The sequence below is a fragment of the Rosa rugosa genome, chromosome 6 (assembly GCF_958449725.1).
Source record: "Rosa rugosa chromosome 6, drRosRugo1.1, whole genome shotgun sequence".
Taxonomy (NCBI): Eukaryota; Viridiplantae; Streptophyta; class Magnoliopsida; order Rosales; family Rosaceae; genus Rosa; species Rosa rugosa.
In genome coordinates this window covers 42170908-42177674 of record NC_084825.1, presented here as the reverse complement: position 1 = coordinate 42177674, position 6767 = coordinate 42170908, and the positions used below count along the sequence as shown (strand labels likewise).

The window sequence follows — 6767 nt, the reverse complement described above, 5'->3', positions numbered from 1 at the left end:
GCAGTGACCTGGCCAGTGACATGTGATGACAGTGATGACTTCAGTTAATGATCAATGACATGGTCATGACTGTGACTTGGCCAGTGACTTAAGGTTAGCAGTGACTTGGCCAATGACCTCACTAACTAGGGACTTGAGCTAACCAATACTTCACTGGCCAGTGACATGGCAAGTGACATAGCCAGTAACGTGTATAACAATGATATGGTCAATGACTTGAGGTTAACAATAACTTAACCGGTGACATGGTTAGTAACTAGGTCAAGAATTGACAGCGACATGGTCAGTGACTTTGTCAATGACTTGAGATTAACAATAACTTGGTCAGTAACATAGCCTGTAACATGGTCAGTGACTTTGTCAATGATTTGAGATTAACAATAATTTGGCCAGTAACATAGCTTGTGACATGGTCAGTAACTTGGTCAGGGATTGACAGTGACATGGTCAGTGACGTGTATAACAATGACATGGTAAGTGACATGCAACTTGACTAGGGACATGGTCAGTAACTTTGTCGGTGACTTGAGGTTAACAGTAACTTGGCTAAAAATTGATAGTGACATGGTCAGTGACGTGTATAACAATGACATGGTAAGTGACATGCAACTTGACTAGTGACATGGTCAGTGACTTAAGGTTAACAGTAACTTGGCCAAGAATTGACAGCGACATGGTCAGTGACCAAGAATAAGATATCATTGCCTTAAAACAAATGATTTCCTAAACCTTAATGAGAATGACTATAGTGCAAAGAGCACATGGAGCATAGACCATTATAAACCTTGCATCATTGTACAAATCTTTCAACAAAGCTTCAAGCACAAAAAAGTGAGATTACACGGGACGAATATAATCTAGATGCCCGAGAAGAGTAAAAAGACATCTATGCAGTTTGTAGTTACAAACTTTAATCTTGTAAAGTGACACGTTAAAGTGTTGTATACTTACGAGATTTCTTCTTGTAGATCATCAGTGACTTTGACAGTTACATGACCAGTAACATGGCAATGACTTTGATAGTTACATGATCAGTAACATGGCAATGACTTTGACAGTTACATGATCAGTAACATGGCAGTAACTTTGACAGTTACATGATCAGTAACATGGCAGTGACTTAGTCAGTAACTTGAGGTTAATAGTTACCTAATCAGTGACCTGGATATAACAATGACTTGAGGTTAAGTCACTGGCTAAGTCACTTTCAATCCCTGGCCAAGTCACTGTTAACCTCAAGTCACTGGCCAAGTCATTATTAACTTTAAGTCACTGATGTATGAAAAAGATAAAAAAGCAATGCCCCGGTCTCTCGTTTTCAGGCAAAGAGTGCAATTTTCTTATTGACATAAATTTTTGGAATTGTTTACATTTATTCTCTATTTGTTTTTGGTTACCTGTTAAGGGAAAATGCTAAGAAGAAATAAAACAACTTTATATACGGGTCCAATAATAAAACGATCCAGGTCCAACGAAGTCTTCATCTCAAATGTAAAATTTACTTTTAACCAAAAAAAGTAAAAGTAAAATTTACTTGAAGTGGAACAGAAGTAGGAGGAAAAGAAAATTGGATTTTTCTGGATCATTTCCATGCTTTCTTCCCTCGGAAATTTTTGCCAGAAAGCTACTGCTTTTTGCATTTTGCCACTTGTGATTTAGCCGCCTTTGCCCTTTTTGCAGCAAGTGGCATACTTGTGTTGCTTCCGCTTATTGCTCGAGCCTCTCTCCTGCAAAATTGATCAACATGTTGAAAGAAAATCAAGCTCACATCCTTATGGGAGCCCTAGTGGTTATTCACTTATTGCCGTAGTAGGATCCAGGAAGAGGGTTTTAGAGCTCTTAGAATATATCCAAGCACAGAATAAGTACACAAGAAATAATATGGAGCACTAGACATCGTTTGATATACGAAATGGGAATGAGCAATTCTTAGAGCTAAACTAGTTTATAGGTACTTTTCCTTATGTTTAAAATATTGGTTTCATTCTTAACAACCCCTCTGTCATTTCACAAACGTTACTAAACTCAGAAAAATATTTGAAAAAGTTTAAACATGGTTTATTCATTCTCCAAGTCTTTATGCTGTAACAGAGAGTCATTATTTATTGATTTAACCTCAGTAATTTCCTTCTTATTGCAAGGATTGCTTAAATGAAACTCACCTGATCTAAATGCTCTGTATCATGACAGGCAATAAAAATAAAAGCAAAAGCAGAGGAGATGCTCTGTTACTAAGGATCTCAATCATGGTAGCTAGAATTCACGTACAGGTTGAGACACTAATCACAAGAAACCTCAACCAAACCTGTTACGTGCTGCAACAAGTTGATAGAGAATTGGATTCAAAATTACAAATATCATGTTACAGTTTGTAATCAGTAACCAAGTCACACTTCCAAGCATACTAAAAAATCATATCCACTATAGCTACGAAAGAAACACACCAATTGAGCTCAAAATCAAACTTACGGATCTAAAACAATAAACAAACTATTATCATAATAGCAGCACCTCACTGATCAAAATTACTATCCAATAATCAATTATTCACCTAAACAACACCGATCCAACTCATTCACTAGGCAAAAAAAGCTAACAGACAACGGACTAAATTCGTTGTGTGATTTGGACGATCTCCGTTGTGTATCGGAGCGTTGTGTGATGAAAAATGACACAACGGTGGAAACCCGTTGTGTGAAACACAAACAGTCAACACTTATTTGTTAAAAGTGTTGTGCCTTCTCTCGGCAGATGGCAGCCACAGTTGCCGCGCAGTCATGCTGTGTGTGGCATGTGCATCCTTCAGACAACAGAACTTGTTCCAAAACTGTTGTTGGAAAGCCTAGTCAGACAACAGTTTTTTTAATTTCACCATCGTCTGATATACCATCACACTTCAGTTTTGCAATATGCTTGTTGTGTGAATTGGTTTTGGACAATAGAGTTTAGTTTTTACCGTTGTGTGATTATAATGAATGCATTGTGTGAATGGCCTAATTTTGTGTATTCAAACAATGTTGAATTGCCGCACTATAAAACTGTTGTACAATCATTTTCATTTTCTATATTTTGTGCACAATAATGCTCAATTTTACCTAATGAACGCAATCAATTGGAAAGAAAACACATTACAAACCATCAAATGAGTAATCCAACCCATTCTATATATATCAAATGTTAAAAGGGAGCATTTCTCAATCATCCAAGCCAACATTAAAAGAAAAAAAGTATTCTAATACATGCCCATCTACTTGGGATATCCAAAACTGATACAAATTATTCCAAAACAAGATAGCATTCTAGTGCCATGCCATTATCAATATCAATAAACCATCAAAAATTAATATGATTATTGACAAAAATATGAGCAGCTGCTGCATGTGAATACTATATGCCAGCAGACGCAGAAAATGGTGCGCCCATCAATATTTTCCCTCTTTTGCAGAATCTAGAATGAGTCTGTAAAGCCTTCTTACTAGCTTGAGGATCTCAGTTATCTGCAAAAGCAAGAGGATAGGCTGGATTAATATAGAACTTTAATCTGTACATGTACGCACAATTGGGACTTTCAAAGTGATACTACTATGTTAGTTAAGTCCACAACCTCTGTTATTAGCTGAAGCAAAAGAAAATACAAATGTCCAAAAACAACTTTAAGATGCATCCTAGCAAAATTTTATACATTCTGCAAAAACTTACCAGAAATTTGACCCTTTATATCCTGGTATTGGAGATCTCACAGAATGTGAGCAGATGATTATCACATTGCAAAATATCTAATCTCATGTTAATCTAAAAATGCAGCAAGTAGAATACATAATACAATATGCTGGAACAATTTAAAGTGGAACTCAATTCATGTGGTCATTTTAGAGCTGAAGACACTAAGGGAAAACAATAAAGGGCTCTAAAACGACCTCTTTATATTGCAAGCAGAGATATAATACAATCTCCTCATAATACTTGCTTTCATGTCCTTATACTAACTCATGAGTTATGTGTAAGGAGACCGTATGTACATTATCAATATGGCAGCAATAACACAAGGAGACTGCAAATTTCTAAAAATTGAAGCAACTTACACCAAACACTGCTCTTCTCATGGGCCCATTGTATTTGATTTGGACGTTGACTATTGTAGCTAGTCACAACTACTATACAAGAAACATCAACAGATAGTACCTTGCCCACCTCAAGATTTTTCTGTACAACTAGCATCAATGGAGAAAGCCAAAAAAATTCTATGATTAGTCCAAGTCCAACTAAGAGATCACTAGCTAGATTGGCCAAGAAAGAAACATTATTCCAAGAGTTTTCAACAAAAGTAGCAGAAGTTTATCCTTTTTTTTAGCATTTCTAATAGAACATTTTACGAACTGCAAACAATGATGCTGCAAAGAGCCTTTTGTATCTCTCACTTTTCTGAATGTCCTATGCATCTCCATTTTTACTATCACTGAAAAGTTTTATGAAAGAGTATTCTTGAAAAGAGAGGTTAAGATTTTGCTAGTTTTGTTCAAAAGAGGTGGTTTGATTTAGCAAATAGATAAAACCACACATTTAAATTGACATCTAACAACTAAGAATCGACTGAACATATTTGTAGAATCTGTGGCAGAATGCGTCAAGAAATGCTTACCAGATCCACCTGCAATTATAAATGCAAGCCCTTGGCCAGATAGCTTCTGTCTTAGAAAACCCTACAGTACATTAACATTGCAATCAGATAAACAAATAAAAGACATGGAACTTTGAAAACAAATGAAGGAGACAAAATAGAAAAAAACAAAAGAAATTAATTAATGGTAGAAGCATGCTCAGGAAAAAAAAATGAAATATTTCTGAAACACCCAGTATCTTACCTCTGCACCAGGAATAATATTACGAGCCCTTTGGTCAACTGTATTACTGACTTTAACATCATTAACGAAACAAAGGAATGCATCTGGCTACAAAATTTACCAAACACAGAATGCACACAACCTGTTGCTTCTTAGTTCACTTTGAAGTTTCTCAAAGACTAAGCTACATGATACAGGTGTAATAGATATAGCTTAATGACCATAACATATCCTTGATCTATCATGAAATACAGAGGATGAGCCTAGAAGACTGATCTCTCAAACACCTCCATACGTGCATTACATAAAACTACTAAACAAAGTAAATTATATATTCCACTAATCCCAAAGACTCAAAAGTTAGCAAGTGCTTCTTAGAAACACCTAATTCTACCTCTTCCACTAGTTTATATATACGTACACCCCAATTTCAAATAACTAAACTTTCACATTGTAATTGCAAAACAGCTTGCCTATCACTCTTCAGGTTGCATTCAAAACTTGAGAACTCAATAATACTCAACATCCACAATGAATATAGAACTGCAACAACACATATAAAAGACAGAAAGAAAAACAAACCAGAAGAAGTGGTAAACTGATGAACTTATAGAATTGCAACAACACATACAATTGCAGAACTGATAAACTTAAAGAAACCAGAAGAAAACCTAAACCATTAATGAATACAGGTCACCCAGAATGGATAAAATAGAACAATCAGGCAATTATAAAAATTTACCAGCAAATTTTTCAAGTATTGTCCTCCTAAGTAGCTAAACCAGAGAATAAAGAAAACAGATAGGATTCATCATAATATGTAACTTTACCTGAGGAATAAGGAAAAAGGATTCCTTTGGCTGATGCACAAGAGCAACAAGTGGATCAACATCGGAACTCGGAAGCAAAAGTCCTCAAAGCAGGCTACTTCAGAATTACTCTCAATGGAGCTCCTAGCACCACTTCCCTTACAGATGCAATCTTTACCAAAAGAGCATGTTTGTACTCTACACATCATCAACATCAAACAAAAAAAACATGAGAAGACAAAATATTAGAAACTCAGCCAAAATACAAAATCAAACGGAAAAATACATAATCTGGAACATGGATAACAAAGGGACGCCTAAAAGACTATAATCCACTAAAAGATCATCTAAACCAATCCAAATAACGAGAAAGAACTAGGCGGGTTTTATACGAGAAGCAAGCAATCCAAAAAGCTCAACAACAGTACCAAAAACAGTTGAAGAAAACCTCTCCGAAAATTCATCATTCTACCCAATATACTCATATACATAACAAGCGAGAAATGTTGATTGCATTCACTGACTTTGACACTGTCCTACAATGTTTCAGCATCTTCATGGCAATATAGCAAGCTTATAATGACTGACCTTAGAAAAGGAACTCGTTGAACCTTCATCTGTAGGAATTTTAAAGAGATTGAGCTTCAATGTAAGATTAAACCTGCTATCTCTATGTGGGTCAAGAATCTGCACTACTGATCCATACGCAGCCTTTATAGCCTCTATAGCCCCAGTAGGAAGCCCACTCAAGAACACAGTTTCCGGCAGCGAAACCGAAAGCAGCACAATGTGTGGGTTTTTCATCTCGTCACCTGCATCAAAATCTCAACATAAAAACAAAACCAGTTCATTTATTCACCAATCTTAAACAGCTTAGTATTACAAAATCAAATAATTACAACAGTTCTACCAAATTCAATTTGGCTACAATTTCAAGACTCATAAGCTTCTTTTCTGACGCCCAATATACTCAAGGAACATTTAAAAACAGAGATTTCAAGAAGTCACCAAACAAACAGATTAATGCAATTGTATAGTTCCACTAACCAATTCCAACAAAACAGGTCATGATTTTAAACCAAATAACCACAATTTTTCTACCAAATCCAATTTGGGT

The 6767-nt window shown here is 35.7% G+C and overlaps 1 long non-coding RNA gene across 1 annotated transcript; it reads right to left on the bottom strand.

The window, feature by feature from the left end:
• Positions 1-4122: 4122 nt before the first annotated feature.
• Positions 4123-4921, bottom strand: LOC133715172 (uncharacterized). The gene is made up of 3 exons (XR_009848953.1): positions 4863-4921; positions 4640-4700; positions 4123-4211 (listed from the first exon to the last, which is right to left on the bottom strand). It is a non-coding gene; the product is annotated as an uncharacterized LOC133715172 (long non-coding RNA).
• Between the last annotated feature and the right edge of the window lie 1846 nt (positions 4922-6767).